The following is a 21,160-nucleotide window of genomic DNA, read 5'->3' on the forward strand; positions in this document are numbered from 1 at the left end:
CTTGCCTATTGTGAATAATACAGCAATGAATGTGGAGTGAACATATCTCTTAAAAAATTTATATCAACATAAGTAGATTTATTATTTTAAATGTACTAACAATTTTAATGATAATTTTTAATTTCTAATATGCAAAAATTGGTAAGAAAGAATTTAAACAGACGCTCTTTGAAGTCTTCAATAATTTTTAAATTACAAAAAAGTTTGAGACCAAAATGTATAAGAACCACCATCTTAGAAAAGCTTATGCAGCCTGTAATCCCAGCACTTTGGGAGGCCGAAGCAGGCGGATCATGAGGTCAGGAGATTGAGACCATCCTGGCTAACATGGTGAATCCCTGGCTCTACTAAAAATACAAAAAAATAGCCAGGCATGGTGGCGGGCGCCTGTAGTCCCAGCTACTCAGGAGGCTGAGGCAAGAGAATGGCGTGAACCCAGGAGGTGGAGCTTGCAGTGAGTCGAGATCGTGCCACTGCACTCCAGCCTGGGCGACAGAGCAAGATTCTGTCTCAAAAAACAGGAAACCACATGCAGTTGTGCAACAGGATAGATATTAATAGCAATAGTGAACATAAATGTTAATAATAATATTCTTTGTAATCAATTAAAATTACCTAAAATTTAATATTCATTAACAATTGGATAGAATAAATTGTAGTTTATTCATAGAATAGTATACTACAAAATGATGACAAAAATGCCAGAGGTTGGGTGAAAAAAGCAAAAGTCAAATAAATTAACCATAATCTATGGATGGTGAAATTATAACGAGGAGAAAGAATGTGATCATGAAAAAGGCAGATGGAGTGACCATTACTTTGGTGTGAGGGAAGCATTTGGGATTGAGGTGGGACTTATGAAAATATTCTGTACTATTAAAATTCTGCCCCTGGCCTCTGTGATTACATGAGTAAACACTTTATTAACAAACTCTCTATGCTCTTTATTGTTATAAAACATTATTTGTTTAGCTACTATTGGAGAAATATTTTCTCATGGGTTAGTTGGTTTCATTCCTGAATATAATTAAATCAGTGCATAATGAAAAGAAGGTGGATTTAGAAGTGAACCAGAACTAGATATGCAGCCTAGCATCACAATTTACTGGGAGAGAAAAGTTACCCAATTTATTTCACTTCTCGCAGTTTCATTATTCATTCTGCCTAGGGATGACAAAATTGGTTTCATAGGGTTGCTTTGAGCTTTAGTGAGATCTATAATGCAGCAATTGGTTGGCAATGCAATAGAATGCACTTCTTCCATTTCTGTATCTGTTATTTCTAAGAAGACATCTCTGAAATCATTGTATTTTCTGGAAGCCACAAGTACTTTGTTCAGGAGGTATAAGGTGAAGGCTTATGTGAGCTTATTGCTTTCCTCATGACAACAGCTGCTCTCTGCTATTTGGACTGAATGAAGTGGATAGACAGTTGTTACCAACATGCAGAGAGTTTCTTAAGAGGAATTACCAGATAACTATAAATTAAAGTATTGAGTCAGGAAGCCAACAAGAAATTTGTGTATAAGAAATAGCAGTGAGGAGACAGTCTCTGGTAAGCACTTTTTGAAGTTCCAGGTGAGCAAAAAAAGTCTCATTTATCTGCCTGCAAAGCAATAAATACTTGGAATTAGCTTTTTGGGATTAGCAGCTGCCAGGATTGTCAATGTCTGCAAATTAACATGCTTATTTTAGAAATAGGAAAATGGCCTACACACTGAAAATCAATAATGAAAATCTGAATCTATACATAGATGCCTAATGTTAGTTCTTCTTGGACATTTTGATGAGAGTAATCCTTTGCTATCTTAAAATTCACAGATGCATGTATCAATGTTAACCATATTAGAAATTAAACTAAGAAATTTAAAATGTATGCATTAAATGATTTATTTTAAAATAAACTCATTAAAGGTTAGTATAAATATTTTATGATAAATAACTATATTTTTAAGTAAAAATATATATACTAAGAAGAGTTGCATTGCTTTACACTTGGCAAATATGGCTTTAATGCAAAATAGCTTTATTGCCAAATGAGTTTCTGCAGTCAATCTGTTGTAATACTATGTGTAGTCTCTGGTAAACTACTACTCTCCACTTATGAGAGAATGAAACTGTCCACTTATGAGAGAATGAAAAAGACAAAGAAATAAAATAGTATTTTGAAAATAGTTCTGCATAGCAGACTTCCTGAAACATCTTGAAGATCCAGGTACACTTTGAAAACTGTCAGCCCAGAATATTGATGAAGCTCAGCAAGTAGGGGTGTGAGCAGGCCCACAGATTGGCTCTGCTTGGAACATCAGCCTGCTGGAAGTACTGCCAGACTGTGAACTCCTTAAAGGTAGAAGCCATGGTGGATAGGGAAAGAAGTAAGGAGAAGAATCATCAAAGGACATTACAGGTTGAAATGGGATTCTAGACTGCTCAGGTTACTTTATAGTGTGACATGCCGTGAGGCCACCGCACAGGATTTCTTGCATCTTTCCAATATTTGGAATGTGCTAGAATATCAGCAATACACAGACTAGAGCAATAATCAAAATAAAGCATTTGCAACTCACTTCTTTTCAAGATGTCATAACCAGAACTAAATATCATAAGGGATACAAGAATACCTCTTCCCTCGCACCCGTTTGTCATGGTGTTAGACATAGATTTAAAGATGTCATAGAAATAAACCACATATTGTTAGTCTTTGACTCTAGGAGTAATACATGGGTTTTACGTTCTATTTGGGGACGTAGCAGGAAACAGCAGGATCACTACTGGCAGAAAAGCAACTGCTGCTGGTGTTATCTTCAGGGAGGGGCAATAGGAAAGAAGACAGTGTGCTAGTTCATGTTACCTGAGGAGGCAACAAAAATCACTACCCATGTTACTCTCTCTCAAAATTATTTTTCTTTTGATTTTTTTCTGTTTCAATATAAAAAGAGACATGAAAATCTGCACGTGGACCTGCCAATTTTAGTTTATGTCTTCTCTAAATGTTTTCATACGAGGAAAAGTATGTAACTTTTTTCATACCTGGAAAAATAAGTAGCTTAAAATGTTCTCCAAGAATGTTACTTTATTCTTACTAATCTTACACTTATTTCATGAAAAATAAGATGAGCGTAGAGTATACTGATAGCTTCTATTCTCCCACATTGAGCTTCAGAGACCAGATAAACCTTGGTAGTGCCGATTTCTAAATAGAACAGTCCCCTAAAGTATAGTATCATTCACATAACAACTAAAGAGGAAATTAATTCTCCAGTTTTGAAATTAAGTTAATGACCAGAGTTGTTGGGTCTGAAGCTGGACCTCTCTAACCTAAACTATTTTTTTTTTCAAAATGAAATTGTAATAGTAATAATAGTATCTATCACATTCTGTTGCTAAAATAGTTAAATGCTAAGCACCTGGCATGTGGTAAGTGCTTTTTTTTTTCCCCCTGAGACAGACTCTCTCTCTGTCGCCGAGGCTGGAGTGCAATGGCGTGGTCTCAGCTCACTGCAACCTCCGCCTCCTGGATTCAAGTGGTTGTCCCACCTCAGCCTTCCCAGTAGCTGGGATTACAGGCAGACACCATCATGCTTGGCTAATTTTTGTATTTTTGTAGAGACAGGGTTTTGCCATGTTGGCCACTGGTCTTGAACTCCTGACCTCAGGTGATCCGCCTGCCTCAGCCTCCCAAAGTGCTGGGATTACAGGCGTGAGCCACGGCGCCTGGCCATGTTCTTTAAATATAAGTTGTGTGAACAGTATTAGCTTTGCAGTGATCCCAGGTAGCATCAGTTATAGTTAACAATAACAAGAGCAGCAAGCTCTTTGGGGAATCACAGCACTTCAACAGATATTAATTGGCCTACATGGGCAATGCTGCCTCATGAGAAAGGGACACTACAAATGTTTCACTCTCACTTCCAGGCTCAGCAAGCAATATGCTAGGACACAGACCCCAGATTTCAGAATAAGATATCTGCGCTAAGTGCTAATATAATGCCTATTATCTAATTCCCTAATTCTTCAAAAATAAATAATCTAAAAGTGTTTACTTAAATCTAAATCCCGGTGTTGCCTCACAGAGATTAGTTGAGCTATGACGTTTCACATTTAACTTCTGTTCTAATGCTAGCCATTGAAGAGTTTAACTATTAAAAGTGCTAGACATATTCTCTATGAACAGGAAAAATCCACCTGCCTGACTCAGATGGGTTTTTCCAAACCAGGGGCTCTTGACAAGCAGCATCTGCATCCCCCAGTGCTGATAAGAAATGCACATTTTCAGTCCCACCCAGCACGTAGAGAATTGGAAAATCTAGGCTTGGGGCACAGGAATCTGTGTTTTATCAAGGCCTCTATTTGATTTTGATTGACTCTAAAGTGTGAGAACCACCAGTCTACACATCAGCCCCCTCCACAGGGAAATGTGGCAAAACATGGCCAGTGTGTGGTCGTGCAGCGAGTTTGGGAGATAGTTGAGGCTGCCCCACTTTGTCTCGAAGGCTCTGCACACAAGACATACAGCGATGTGGGTCCTCTGCAAAGCCCAGCCACACAGGCCATCAGAATTGGTGACATGTTTAAAAGATCAGACCTTTGGTGGGAGAACTGAGGCACGCAGACACAATTGTGCAGACAGTGTGAATTTGGCTGAAGAAAAATTATACATGAAGGAAGCTAGGTTGGTCAAAGGACAAGCTGGGCATGAAAAGAAGTCTTATAATTGAGATAACTCTAAACTCAATCCCATTAAAATAATAATTATGATAAAAACAATTAAAAAAACAGGAATCGGACATAGCTAGAAATATCACAAATCCAGGCTGTACTGACTCAGAAAGAAGACGTAGGCAATAGTTCTCAAATAGGACAATTTTGTCACTCCACCCCAGGGCATGTCTGGAGACACTTCGGATGTCACAACTGAGGGAAGAAGATGCTACTAGAATTTAGTGGGGTGCTGCTAAACATCCATAGTTCATCAGACTGTGCAACAGAGTACAGGACTGTACAGCAGAGAATTATCTGGCAAAAAAGTATCCACAGTACTGAGGTTGAGAAGCCCTAACCTAGACACACATAGTAATAGATACATACATTTAAAGTTGCCCCATGTCCATCCAGTCCATTTACATTATTCCAAGAGTTTTCCATTTTAATTCACAACCTATTGTGAATTTGATAGATGAATTTCTATAAAGTTAATCAATATAATTAATCAGTAGAGGCAATTTTAATCATTAATGCAGTAAAAGGAAACACTTTTTTTGGCTGTGCAAATCGACCTGAACTCAGGGGGTTTCTATCTTTTCTTTCACTTATTCTGAGGAGTAAAGATATAGCCTCAGCAACACTCCTCACGGTCCAATTTATTAGTTTCAGAAAAAGAATACAATGACATGGAGAATATAGTCTGCACGTATTTGACTTTTATCTCTTGCTCATTTAGCTTCAGCAATGATAGAAAAAAAGCAAAAAAGCATTCACTAAAAGCTGTTTGGGACTCCTAGCTTCCTCTTTATCACACAAATTGACTTTTAGCCAATGTTTTACTCCTGTTGGCTTCAATTACATAAGAATTAATTTTGCCTGGCACGGTTAGTCAGTGCATACTTAAGGTATAATATTCTAAGATTTTGGTAGTAATTCATTTATACTGTGTCTATTAAATAGACTTAAAGCTATCTTGAATTTAATTGGTAGGCCAATTTTTTATACTACTGGCCAGTGAATCACCATATCCTTTTTAAAATAAGTTGAGACATGTCATGTCTATGTTACAACCACAGATGACGTTCTGCAGGTGCACTATAAATGAGAAAGAACTTTTACAAAAGGACTTAAAAGAGGACTTTCCTCAAATAGCAAACTGAAGGTAACAAAGCCTTTTTAGGTGAGACTTTCTTTACAATCAGAATATAAATGTGCGACATTGGTGAGGTATTTGTTGCATAAACCATATGTTTTCCAGCTATAAAATGTGTCACTTAAACTACATGTCTGATGTCACTCCTCCTTTGGAAGTGAAATTTGATAACCCTTTGATTCTATGAATCTTGCATATATGTATAAGAGTCAACTATGGGTAGTATTTGAATATTATTCTATGATATTATGTTTTTATGTAATATACATGCTATTTATCCCATACAAAATTGAATAATGTTATCTCGATTTAAGTAAAAAAATAGACTGACAATTTTCTATAATACTTCTAAAGTCTTCATTTGCAGACATAACTTCAAGGTCCATTGCATACATACAAATATAACCTTGGGTTCACTTATTTATTGATGTCCCAGCTAAATTCTACAATTTTGTGGTTGGTAAAATAAACATCTATGTGTTATCCATGCAATCCCTCAATACACACCAAAAGTATATATTTATGTGCTGTATAGAAGAATATTATTTCCCTGACATATTTTGGCTAGTACAAACTAAAATATTCTACACAACAAGGGACAGACATTTAAAGAAAAAATAATGGGTAGCAAGCTTTTTTTTTCCTTTTTTAAACATTACTTACAAGTTTCAATAGAGCCTTCCCCTTGACTACATAAAAAATAATCATTTGCCCATGTGGTTTGATGAAAAGATTCCTCAGCTGCAGCAGTCTTCCTTATCCTCAAGCTTGAGCAGAGCAAGTATGTAGCGTGCTGGAACTTTATACTAGGTGTGAAGGTGAGCAAATAGCACTGAAAAATTATACCAGAAGTTATTTGCAAATATGAATGTGTCGAATAATATTGAAATATGTCAGGATTTTCTATTCACCTTTGCTATTAAATTATATCTTAATCTCTCTATGGTTAAATAAAATACTGAGAAGCCATGCAATTCTTTGAAGTTTGATATTTGCTTTATATGGCCCATATTTGGTTAAAATTAATAATGTATCTTGTGCACCCAAAAGAATATGTGTTCTGCCATTGTGCAGTAAAAGGTCATGGTTAGTTATATAGGTGTAGATAGATAGATGATAAATAGTTCATAGATAGATTGGATTTTATACTATCTTCATAAATAACACACATGAGCATATTAATATGCCACTCATTCTTTGACCTCTATTTTCATGCTAACACTTTTCTCTCTCTTTAAAAACTAGCTGTTACTTCCAGATTATTGTTTTAGTAATCTAATAAATTACATTTTTGTAAATAAAACATTAATCAGATTAATAAATTTACAAACTAAATAAATAATCCATATAGTCTGTATTAGTCAGGGTTCTCTAGAGAGACAGAACTAATAGGACAGATATATAAGTAAACAGAAGTTTCTTAAGGATTATTAACTCACATGATCACAAGGTCTCACAATAGGCCATCTGCAAGCTGAGGAGCAAGGAACCCAGTCAAAGTCCCAAAGCTGAAGAACTTGAAGTCCAATGTTTGAGAGCAGGAAGCATCCAGCACGGGAGAAAGATGTAGCCTGTAAGGCTAGGCCAATCTAGTCTTTTCATGTTTTTCTGGCTGCTTTATATTCTGGCCATGCTGGCAGCTGATTAGACTGTGCCCACCCAGATTAAGGGTCTGCCTTTCCCAGCCCACCGACTCAAATGTTAATCTCCTTTGGCAACACCCTCAAAGATACACCCAGGATCAATACTTTGCATCCCTCAATCCAATCAAGTTGACACTCAGTATTAACCATCACACAATCTTATAATCCATGAATAATTTCACTGTGAAATCCTTCCTGAGTTCTCTTGTAAGTGAAATGGTTTGGATCTGTGTCCCCGCACAAATCTCATGTTGAATTGTAATCCCCAGTGTTGGAGGTGGGGCCTGGCAGGAGGTGATTGGATCTTGCGGGTGTTTTCTGATAGTTTGGTGCTATCCCCTTTCTGCTGCTCTTGTGATAAGGTTTTCATGACATCTGGTTATTTAAAAGTGTGTGGTACCTCCCATCTCTCTCTTGGTCCTGCTCCTTCCATGTGAGACACCTGCTCTCCCTTTGCCTTCTGCCATGAGTAGAAGCTCCCTGAGACCTCCCTAGAAGCAGATGCTGCCATGCTTCTTGTACAGCCTGCAGAACTGTGAGCCAATTAATCACCTTTCTTATAAATTCTTGTATTTCTTTATAGCAATGCAAGAGTGGACCAAAACAGTAAGTATTCACATATATATATATATATATATATATATATATACACACACACATATATATATTCAGTAAAATGAAATCATAATAGGCATCTCTTTTGAAACATTCTTACCACAGATGTAATTCTATGAATATATTTCCATGACAACCTAGACTCATGTGGTCATTTGTAATGGATGCATGATATTATATTAAATGAATTTAACACCCTTTTCCCTTCCTCAGATGTGCATGAAGCCAAAGATGGTACTATTTTTTTTCTCTGTGTGCCTGTGTGTTTCTGGAGTGTTGGTTGCATCGAAAGCTACTCTAAAATCTATCTCTCAAAATTATATTAGCTTATATGTCAGTTTCCTGATTAACCTTAAGAAAATGTTACATGTTTACATGAAACGCTCTTTCCCTATTCATATGCACATTATACTTCCACATCTAAGTAAGAACATATTTTCTTCTGACACTTTCCTTAAAATCATGCAACTCCCTCTTCCTTCTCCTGGGTCTGAGGTGAGCCCAGCTCATTTCACAGTTAATACCACAGGGAAGACAGCTGAGGAGGAGCAGCGGTAAGAAAAGCAGCAGTGGAGGATTTCTTCATTTTTGATACTCTCTAGCTGAACAGTAATTCTGCCCTGCCTTGCCTCACAACTCCCCTGGCCTGGGAAAAGAGACATGTGTCACTAGAAGAAATTGAATATACTGACTGATGGGAACACAGGTGACTCCTTCTTATAAACCATGAAACAAATTTGTGCTTTTTATTTTCTTATAGTTAAGAGAGAACCTTATATAAATTGGTATGTGAATTACAAGAACATGGCAGGGCATGAAATTTCTTGAAGAAAAATTCTTTCTTTTGTCTTATAACACATTATGAATTTTTTTTAAGAAAGTAAAGGTTGATATATTTTAAACTCTGATTATTATATATTCAATATTGGTATGTACTGAGACACTAATATTTTATTTTGTCCATTTGTTGAAATTTGGGTATTTTATTGGCAGTGGGAAAACATGCACCAAGAACTTATAAACTAAAAATGCTAAATTGCCGATTATTAAAGAAGAATTCTCTGTTGGAGTGATAGGAGCAATCTAGGAAAAGTGTATGTTTAATATGCATACATGTTCACATATATATACATACCTATACATGCATGTATACATATATGTGTTTAGATAGCTCTATCTTACATAATATTAGGACTAGAAAAAGGTTGATAAAATTTTCAATCATTAAATATGTCATAAAGCCCCAACCCCAAGTAGAACATATTGTGGCCTAATTGAAGTTATTCTTAAAAACTATGACTGCTCATTTACATATGAAATTAAGGATTTTACATATCAGTTGAACTACTTTTGTGAGAACTTTAATGAGAAGCAAAAATGATATTTATTCTCTAGGAAATCTTGATTGGCATTTTAGGTTATAGAGTATCAAACACATATGTCAATGTATTTGAGAATTTATTGCCTATCTCAAGTCCATATAGAGGCTGATGAATAGTATGGTAATTATTTAAGTGAGAAGTCATTTGTTTTGTTTTTTATATTAGAATATATTAAAAGTGTCTTAAATTGTTCAATCCTAGTGAGTGTGGATGTGGATTTAAATATGAGCTAAAAGCTGAAGTCTTTAAATTCCCAATAGAAAATTTACATCTTAGGTTCCTAAGTCCAAACACAATAAATAAAAATTACCAGGCACAAGAGTTTTATGCCAGTCAAACTTAAAAATAATATTTATATAAAGCAATCCAGAGTGTGGAGGCTCTGGATTGGTTTTCAAATAAGGAGGAATCATACAAAGTTGCAGCTTGAGGTACAAGTAGATTTTGTACAAACTCAATTTTTTGTCTGCACTATTTGGCACACACTGTAGTTTGCTCTTTTAAGTCAAGATTTTCTCAATTCTGATAATGACAAAGTATCATCTTTTTATAATGTATTTTCTGCTGAGTACAGTTTTTAATATTTCAGAGAAAAAGATATTACTAATGCAGAATGTTCACTTGCATTGGGAAAATGGACAAGGACTTTATGAAAAGTTGATTCAAATCTAGGGCTTGCACAGTGCCCAAGCTTTTTGAATGTTTATATTTTTGGCTATGCCAATGGCAAGACAAACATTATAAAATACAAGATTTTACAAGGAAAAGAAGAAAACTTGTGTGCATGGGATGAGAACTTAGAATGGAATAGGAAAACCTAGATTGTAGACGGTTCAGGAAAGAGTAAACTGGGCAGGTCTAGATGCTCAGACCCTAAACATTTTTAAGAAAGCCCTATTTTCTGAACTGGATTTTGGTTGGCTCAAAGGGACCAAGCTGTTGGAAAATCCTGTCTGATAAGAGTGTTTCGGCATGCCTGAAACCTTGAGCCACACTCTTCCCATTTGTCCAGATAAATTATGGTAAAATTGTGATTTAGGATGAAAATCTGCTTTTTCTATGGGGGTTTGAAGCTCGAGTAACTGAAATCAATCACACAGGTGCTATATCCCTATAAAGCTAACTCTCAATGAAAACCCTCAACACTAAGGCTCACCTGAGCCTCCCTGGTTGGCAGAATTTTGCATGTGTTGTCTCACATCATTGTTGGAAGAATTAAGCACACCCCATACTTCTCTCCTTGGAAGGAGCACCTGAAAGCTTAGACTTGATTTCTACCAGATTCCACCCCATGCCCACCATATGCCTTTTCCCTTTGCTAATTTTGCCTTCCATCATTTTCCTGTCATAAACTACAACCATGAATATAACAATTTCAAAGTCTCATTAGTCCCTCCGATGAATTCCTGATCCTCAGGGTACTGGGGACACTGCATGAAGGGTGTATAGAGTTTCTCTGCTCAGTTCTATTGGGTCCCCCTCCATGAATCTTACAATTGTTTCTCCCATTAAAAGTGTTTTTTAAAATCTTGGAGGAGTGAAAATTGTGGATAAGAGGCAGGGTTAAGTTGCAGCTCCCACTGGCACAGGCAGAGCAGCGTGTGGAGACATGCATCATGAATGTTTTCTCCAAGAACTACTGCAGAAACATACCAGGAAACCTGAGAGAATCCACAGACCCTCTGAAGGAAGTGGATTGCTCCTGCAGGACCCAGAAAGCAGCTCAAATACTGTGAGTGCCCAAACTGTGAAAATGGGAAATGGAGATCATCCACACTCTCACTGGGGAAACTGAAAGTCTGGATCACATGAGAAGATTCTGACCTTACCTGGAACTGTGTCAATTTAGAAAGCTCAGTGAAATACAGGGGTAGAGGAAGCAGCAGGAAAAGCTCTGTCAGCTCTTTGGGCCCCAGGGAAGCCATTGCTGATTTGTCTCACAGGGGTCCTTGGGGAGGGCTCCCGGAAGAACTGGGAAAAGACCACAGTGAGAAGGAAACATCCAGCTAAACTTTGTAACAATTCCAACCAAATGTGATGTCTCCTAGTCAGAACTCTGGGGAGGGCACGAATCCAGTGTGCAGACTCAACAGGCATGGAGGTGCAAAAGCCTTGCTTGCTTTCTCAGCTGGGAGTCTGGTGGCCTGGAGCAAGTTCTTAGCCTCACTAACCCACTGTCTGGAAGCAAATTCCGTGCATTAGGTGGGGTGCGGGGGGCGTGGTAGGAGTGAGACCAGACTTTTGGGTTGCATAGGAGCTGGTTGAGGCCTGTAGCTGCCAGCTTTCTTCGACTTCCCTGACAAGCTGCATGACACACCAGAGGCAGCCATAATTCTCCTGGGAACATAACTCCATTGACTTGGGAACCACAACTGCATCCCCCACAGCAGCTGCAGCAAGCCCTGCCCAGTGAGAGTCTGAGCTCAGACACGACTAACCCTGCCTCCGCCTGATGGTTCCTCCTTACCCACCCTGGGAGCTGAAGACAAAGGTCATATTCTCTTGGGAGTTCTAGGGCCCTGCCCACCATCTGATTCTCCCTATACTACCACAGCTGATGCCCTCTTGAAAGCACCACCTTCTGACAGGAGGTCAACCACCACAAAACTAGCACATCAAACGTCTGCAGGACCCTCACAGAGTCTATTTCACTCCCCTGCCGCCTCCACTGGAGCAGGTGCTGGTATACATGGCTGAGAGATCTGAAGATGCTTCACATCACAGGATTCTGTGCAGGTACCAGTACTACCCCCAAACCTGGTAGCTGTGATGGGTGGCTAGATCCAGAAGAGAAATAACAATCACTGCAATTTGGCTCTCAGGAAACCACATCCCTAGGAAAAGGAAGCGAGTACTACATCAAGGGAACACCCCATGGGACAAAAAATCTGAACAGAAGCCTTGAGCCCCAGATCTTCCCTCTGACATAGCCTACCCAAATGAGAAGGAACCAGAAAAACAATTCTGTTAAAATAATGAAACAAGGTTTTTTGACCCCCCAAAAATCACACTATCTCATCAGCAATGGATCCAAACCAAGAAGAAATTCCTGAATTGTCTGAAAAAGAATTCAGAAGATTGAGTATTAAGCTAATCAAGGAGGCGCCAGAGAAAGGTGAAGTCCATCTTGAGATAATCTAAAAAAAGATACAACATATGAAGGGAGAAATCTTCAGTGAAATAGATAGCATAAATAAAAAACCATCACAACTTCAAGAAATAAAGGACACACTTAGAGAAATGCAAAATATACTGGAAAGTCTCAGCAATAAAATCAAACAAGCAGAAGAAAGAACTTTAGAGCTCAAAGACAAGGATTTCGAATTAACACAATCCAACAAAGACAAAGAAAAAAGAATTTAAAAAAATGAACAAAGCCTCCAAGAAGATTGGGAGTATGTTAAATGACCAAACCTAAGAATAATCGGTATTCCTGAGGAAGAAGGGCATTCTAAAAGTTTGGAAAACATATTTATGGGAATAATCAAGGAAAACTTCTCCGGCCTTGCTAGAGACCTAGACATTCAAATACAAAAAGCTCAAAGAATACCTGGGAAGTTCATCGCAAAAAGATCATTGCCTAGGTATGCTGTCATCAGGTTTATCTAAAGTCAAGATGAAGGAAATAATCCTCAAAGTTGTGAGGCAAAAGCACCAGGTAACCTATTAAGGAAAATCTGTCAGATTAACAGTGGATTTATCAGTAGAAACCGTACAAGCAAGAAGGGATTGGGGCCCTATCTTCAGCCTCCTTAAACAAAACAATTATCAGCCAAGAATTTTGTATCCAGTGAAACTAAGCTTTATAAATGAAGAAAAGATACAGTCTTTTTCAGACAAACAAGTGCTGAGAGAATTCACCACTACCAAGCCAACACTACAAGAACTGCTAAAAAGAGCTCTAAATCTTGAAACAAACCCTGGAAACACATCAAACAGAATCTCTTTAAAGCAAAAATCTCACAGGACCTATAAAACAAAAATACAATAAATAAGTAACCAAGGTATACAGGCAACAAATAACATGATGAATGGAATAGTTCCTCACATGTCAATACTAACATTGAATGTAAATGGTCTAAGTGCTCCACTTAAAAGATACAGAATTTCAGAATGGATAAGAATTCACCAAGCAAGTATCTGTTGCCTTCAAAAAACTCACCTAACACAGAAGGACTCACACAAACTTAAGGTAAAAGTGTGGAAAAAGACATTTCATGCAAATGGATATGAAAAGCAAGCAGGAGTAGCTATTCTTATATCAGACAAAACAAACTTTAAAGCAACAACAGTTAAAAGAGACAAAGAGGAACATTATATAATGATAAAAGGCCTTGTCCAAGAGGAAAATATCACAATCCCAAATATATATGCCCCTTACACTAGAGTTCCCAAATTTATAAAACAATTACTATTAGATATAAGACATGGGATAGACAGCAATACAATAATAGTGGGGACTTTAATACTCCACTGACAATCCTAGATAAGTCATCAAGACAGAAAGTCAACAAAGAAACAATGGATTTAAACTATTTTCTAAAACAAATGGACTCAACAATATTTATAGAACATTCTACTCAACAACTGCAGAATATACATTTTATTCATCAGCACATGGAACTTTCTCCAAGATAGACCACATAACAGGCCACGAAATAAGTCTCAATAAATTTATGAAAATTGAAATTATATCCAGTATGCTCTCAGACCACAGTGGAAAAAAAATGAAAATCAACTCCAAAAGGAACCTTCAAAACCATGCAAATACATGGAAATTAAATAACCTGCTCCTGAATGATCATTGGGTCAGCAATGAAATCAAGATGGAAATTTAAAAGTTCTTTGAGCTTAACGACATTAATGACACAATTTATCAAAACCTGTGGGATACGGCAAAGGTGGTGCTAAGAGGAAAGTTCATAGCCTTAAATACCTACATCAAAAAGTTTAAAAAAGCACAAATAGATAATCTAAGGTCACACCTCCAGGAACCAGAGAAACAAGAACAAACCAAACCCAAACCCAGCAGAAGAAAATAAATAACCAAGAACAAATCAGAACTAAATGAATTTGAAACAAAAAAAAAATTACAAAAGATAAATGGAACAAAAAGCTGGTTCTTTGAAAAGATAAATAAAATTGCTAGACCATTAGCAAGATTAACCAAGAAAAGAAGAGAGAAACTCCAAAGAAACTCAGTAAGAAACAAAAAAGAAGATATTAGAACCAACACCACAGAAATACAAAATATCATTCAAGCCTGCTATGAATACCTTTATGCACATAAACTAGAAAACTTAGAGGAGATGGATCAATTCCTGGAAAAATACAACCCTCCTAGTTTAAATCAGGAAGAATTAGACACTTTGAAAAAGACCAGTAACAAGCAGTGAGATTGAAATGGTATTAAAAAAATGCCAACAAAAAAAGTCCAGGACCAGGTGGGTTCACAGCTGAATTCTATCGGAAATTCAAAGGAGAACTGGTACCAATCCTATTGATACTATTCCACAAGATAGAGAAAGAGGAAAGTCTCCCTAAATTATTCTATGAACCCAGTTACCACCCTAATACTGGGAAAGCACATAACAACAAAAAAACAGAAAACTACAGGCCAATATCCCTGATTATCATAAATGTAAAAATCCTCAACAAAATACTAGCTAACCAAATCCAACAGTATATCAAAAATATCAAAAAGACAATCCACCAGGATCAAATGGGTTTCATACCAGGGATGCAGGGACGGTTTAACATGTGCAAGTCAATAAATGTCATACACCACATAAACAGAATGAAAAACAAAATAGTATGATCTTCTCAGTAGATGCAGAAAAAGCATTTAACAAAATCCAACATCCCTTTATGATGAAAACCCTCAGCAAAATCAGCATCGAAAGGACATACTTCAATGTAATAAAAGCCATCTATGACAAACCCAAAGCCAACATAACACTGAACAGGGAAAAGTTGAAAGCATTTCACCTGAGAACTGGAAAAAGACAAGGATGCCCACTCTCACCAATTCTATTCAACATATTACTCAAAGTCCTAGCCAGAGCAATCAGACAATAGAAAGAAATAAAGGGCATCCAAATCTGTAAAGAGGACGTCAAACCATTGCTGTTTGCTGTGATATGATTGCATACCTAGAAAACCCTAAAGACTCCTCCAAAAAGCTCCTAAAACTGATAAATAAATTCAGCAAAGTCTCAGGATACAAAATTAATGTACACAAATCAGTAGCTCTGCTATACACCACCAACGACCAAACTGAGAATCAAATTAAAAACTCAACCCCTTTTACAGTTGCTGCAAAAAAAAGTAAAATACCTAGGAATATACCTAAACATGGAGGTGAAAGACCTCTACAAAGGAAACTACAAAACACTGCCGAAAGAAATCACAGATGATGGAAACAAATGGAAACACGTCCCAAGCTCATGGACGGGTAGAATCAATATTGCGAAAATTACCATACTGCCAAAAACAATCTACAAATTCAATGGAATTACCATCAAAGTACCACCATCATTCTTCACAGAACTAGAAAAAATAATCCTAAAATTAATATGGAACCATAAAAGAACCCGCATAGCCAAAGAAAGACTAACCAAAAAGAGTAAATCTGGAGGCATCACATTATCTGATTTCAAACTATACTGTAAGGCCGTAGTCACCAAACAGCATGGTACTGGAATAAAAATAAGTACATAGACCAGTGGAACAGAATAGAGTACCCAGAAATAAACCCAAATACTTAGAGCCAACTGATCTTCAACAAAACAAACAAAAGCATAAAGTGGGGAAAGGACACCTTATTCAACAAATGATGCTGGGCTAATTGGTAACCCACATGTAGGAGAAAGAAACTGGATCCTCATCTCTCACCTTATACAGAAATCAACTCAAGATAAATCAAAGACTCAAATCTAAGACCTGCAACTATAAAAATTCTAGAATGTAACATAGGAAGAGCCCTTCTAGACACTGATGTGGGCAAAGACTTCATGACCACAAACCCAAAAGCAAATGCAACACAAACAAAGATAAATAGGTGGGATTTAATTGAACCAAAGAACTTCTGCACCACAAAAGGAACAGTCAGGAGAATAAATAGCCCAGAGAGTGGGAGAAAATCTTCACAATCTATACACCTGACAAAGGACTAATATCCAGAATGTACAAGGAACTCAAACAAATTAGCAAGAAAAGAACAATCCCATTAAAAACTGGGCTAAGGACATGAGAAGACAACTCTCAGAAGAATATATACAAATGGCCAACAAACATATGAAAAAAATGCTCACCATCACTAATGATCAGGGAAATGCAAATCAAAACCACAATGCAATGCCACCTCACTCCTGCAAGAATGGCCATAATAAAAAAGTCAAAAGATAATAGATGTTGGTGTGGATGCAGTGAAAAGGGAACACTTCTACACTGCTGGTGGGAATATAACTGGTAAAAGCACTATGGAAAACAGTGTGGAGATTCCTTAAAGAACTAAAAATAGAACTACCATTTATTCCAGCATTCTACCTAGAGGAAAGAAGTCATTATAAGAAAAGGATACTTGCATACGCATGTTTATAGCACCACAATTCACAATTGCAAAAGTATGCAACCAGCCCAAGTGCCCATCAATCAATGAGTGGATAAAGAAACTGTTATATATATATACATATATATATACACATATATGTATATATATGTATATATGTGTATATATATGTATATATACACACACACACACACATATATATACACACACACACACATATATACACACACACACACACACACAATGGAATACTACTCAGCCATAAAAAGGAATAAATTAATGGCATTCCTAGCAACCTGGATGGAATTGCAGACTACTATTCTAAGTGAAGCAACTCAGGAATGGAAAACCAAACATCATATGTTCTCACTCATAAGTGGGAGCTAAACTATGATGATGCAAATGCATAAGAATGATACAATTGACTTTGGGGACTTGGGGTAAGAGTGGGTTGCAGGTGAGAGATAAAAGACTACAACTTGGTTTCAGTGTATACTGCTTGAGTGATGGGTGCACCAAAATCTCACAAATCACCACTAAAGAACTTACTCATGTAACCAAATACCACCTGTTCCCCCAAAACCTATGGAAACAAAAAAATCAAAGAACAAACAAATAACAAAATAGAATGCCACAAAGCTACAAAAGAGAAAAAAGTCTTTTTAAAAACCTTGAGATTTTTCCTTTTTTTGCATAGGGTCTTATGACTACTACAGGGTCATAAGAATCAAAAGGAAATACCCAGAGCTGGCTAAAAGGCACTGAAAATAGTGCTACCATACTCTTTGCACAGGACTCTAAACTGTTAATTTTTTAAAAGAAATTGGTTAAAAATATTATAGTTTCAACAAGAATTAATAATAGTGAAAGCTACCTACAACTTGCTCTTTATTGCATATTATTTTTAAATTAAGGACAAACAATACAAAACTTTACGTGGTAACCGAAATGTTATATCTCTTTGCTAATGATTTGTCTCATTCAGTTTAGGGGGAAATTGAACATCTTTTTATATTTTTAAAACATTTAATGCTTTTTTTCTGTCAATTGCCTATTCACATTTTATGCCCTATCTATTCATTGCTATTCTACTTATTAATATTAGAAAAAAATCTTTATATATAAAGAAATTTTATAATTTTCCACAAATGTCAAAAATTATTTTCCTAAATGTCATTTGCATTTGAATTTAATTTGTTAAAAAATACAATGCAGAAATGTTTCACTTATTTGTATAATATGATTTTATTTATCTATGGTTTATACGGTTTATATGTCTTAACACCTTTATAATAAAGTCTTCCATATATACAATACCTCAATTATTCTAAAAGTTTCACTTATAGTTTGGATATGGCACTTCTGAAATATAATTAGTTATAAAAAAGGAATAAGATATTCTGATTATTTTCTTTATTTTTATAATTTTATATTAAATGGACAAATTCTTTGAAAGGCACAAACTACCAGTGTACAGTCATGAAACAAAAAACCTGAAAGTTTCTCTATATATTAAGTAAGTTGAATTTGTAATTGAACACTTTCCAACAAAGAAAATTTCAGATAGCTTTATTGGCAAACTTAACAAAATTTTAAAGGAATAAATAATATCAATTCTGCACAGTCCTCCAAAATATTAAAGATGAGGGTTTGTTTCCTAATTTATTCACTGGAGGCAACATTGCTGATGAAATCAACCAACACACACACACACACACACACACACACACACACACACACACACAGATATTGCCAGATAGTAAAGGTAGTCATAAATATCCCTTATAAAAAAAAACAACGAAATATTAACAGATCACTTCTAGCAATATATAAAGAGAATAATATACTGTATTCAACTGGAGTTTATCCCAGAAATGCAAAGTGGGTTAAACATTCAAAATAGCTACAGGAGAAGAACTATAATTCTCCCAACACAAAGAAAAGGTAAATGTTTGAGGTGACGTACATCCCAATTACTCTGACTTGATCATTATATATTGCATATAAGTATCAATATATCACATGTACCCCAATATATGTATGACTATTATATATTAATAAAAATACACAAAAAATAAAAATAAAATACAAAAACTCACACACAAAAAGTGCAAACCATGCATTATTTTCATAAAAATTTGTTAAATAAATAAAACCATAAAAGGAACTGTGAATTAATTCCATTATATCAAAACTTTTACAATCTGTACAAAAGAGAGTAGCATGAGGACAAAAGCAAGTCGCAAGCTGGAAGAAGTGTTTTCAGCCTATATTAATAACAAGAAACCATTATACAGAGTGTATAACAAACCCCTACACATATAAAATAAATAAACAGAATAATGGGCAAAGGATATAACATAGCAACTCTTAGAAGAGAAGACGCAAGTAAAGATTAAAATCAACACAACCTCACTAGTTATCTGGAAATATAATTAAAACAAGGAGATATTATTTCATGCCATCCAGTCAGGGAAAACCAAAGGGTCTTGAAATGTCAAGTCTTGGAGAGGAAGTAGGGAAACAGAAACTCACACAAGTTGCTGCTTGATGCATAGAAATTCAAGAAGAATTTGGCAATATCTAGTATATTGGACAAAACCTACAGACTACACCAATCTCTTCCTTAGTATCTTTAGGTGCAAAGTGAGAAAATGCATGACTGGGTGCACAAGGGTACATGCTTAAAGGTGATCAAAATGTCCCTATAACAGTTCAAATTTGAAACAACTAATATGTGCATAGTCATACAAGCAAATAAATGAATTCTGGTTTATTTTGAAAAAGAAAATAAATGTCAACTGATGCAATTGCCCATATATACAGACTAAAGAAGGAATCCACAGGACCATCCTAATGGATAGAGATAAAACATTCTTAAAAATTCACCATCTAGTCAGAACAAAAATGTCAGGAAACTATAGATAAAGAGAACGTCATCAAACTGAAAAAGGGCTCCTACCAAAAAACAACAACACACATCATGTATTGTGGTCAAAGTCTGAGTTATTTTCCCCTCAGAATGTAAACCATCAAGGATGTACACTATCACCATTCCAACTAAATTCAAGGTCCTAGCTTGTATAGGAAGGCAAAAAAGAGAAATAGGAAGTATATAGGTAAGAAAGGAAGAAATACAACTGTCTCTGCTCACAGATGACAAAATTATTTACATAGGTAATTTAAAAAATGTCAGATTCATACTATAGAGTTCAGCTTATGAGATATTCTGGAGAAATTAAAACTACTTTGATAAAAAACAGATTAGTTGTGCTAGGAGTTGGGAGTGACAAGAAGGTTTGACAACCAAGTTGTATGAGCAAAGATATTAAGGTGGTGAGTCTTGTCTCTCTGGCAACTACACAACAATATATATTTGTTAAAACTCATAGAGCTGGGCACCAAAGAGGAGATTTTACTGTATGAAAATTATATCTGAATTTTAAAAACATTTTAGTTTACCTAATAGCACATTTCTCTCTGATTATATTTCTCATCATAGACTGAATTATTGTGTTATTTGTATCTGTTCTATTCGTATAATCAGTTTTTCAAATAACATGCTAATTATAAGGTATTTTTCTTACAGCAATTTTTAATACATGTTAACAAATGATGATAGTACTCTGTCATTACTTAACTTTTTTTCAGAATGTTTTTGGATATTGTCAAGCATTTAAATCTTTATATGATCTTTTAAAAATTATCAAGATAAAGAATATCTGCTGTCACTTACTAAAAATAATTAAATTTTTAGATAGTCATATCTATAGAGAAATATGACAGCTCTACCATGTTGTCTTTGTATCCATAAAAAAATCTGCATTTATAAAGATGTCTATGCATCCAAAAAATATATCTGTATATATGATTATTTTAAATACATACTTTGCTCAAATACATACTTTACAAATACATACTTTGCTCAAGAGAATGAAGTTTTCTTCATTAATTTCACCGAATTTAGATCGTTTGAGTAGATACAAATTTAGGTATTATGTTGTAAATTTTCCTTTTGTTCCATATTTTATAAAACTTTAAACTATGAATGTCATGCTGAAATCAGAATTCAAAATGATGGTAACAGAGTGGTG

General features: G+C 35.7%; 1 long non-coding RNA gene across 1 annotated transcript; it reads right to left on the minus strand.

Annotated features, from left to right (window-relative positions):
- Nucleotides 1-1,109: 1,109 nt before the first annotated feature.
- Nucleotides 1,110-14,593, minus strand: LOC134761717 (uncharacterized). Its single transcript, XR_010140782.1, has 3 exons — nt 11,326-14,593; nt 5,088-5,183; nt 1,110-1,605 (listed from the first exon to the last, which is right to left on the minus strand). It is a non-coding gene; the product is annotated as an uncharacterized LOC134761717 (long non-coding RNA).
- Between the last annotated feature and the right edge of the window lie 6,567 nt (nt 14,594-21,160).

Source organism: Pongo abelii, chromosome 6 (genome assembly GCF_028885655.2).
Source record: "Pongo abelii isolate AG06213 chromosome 6, NHGRI_mPonAbe1-v2.0_pri, whole genome shotgun sequence".
In the NCBI taxonomy this organism is placed as follows: domain Eukaryota; kingdom Metazoa; phylum Chordata; class Mammalia; order Primates; family Hominidae; genus Pongo; species Pongo abelii.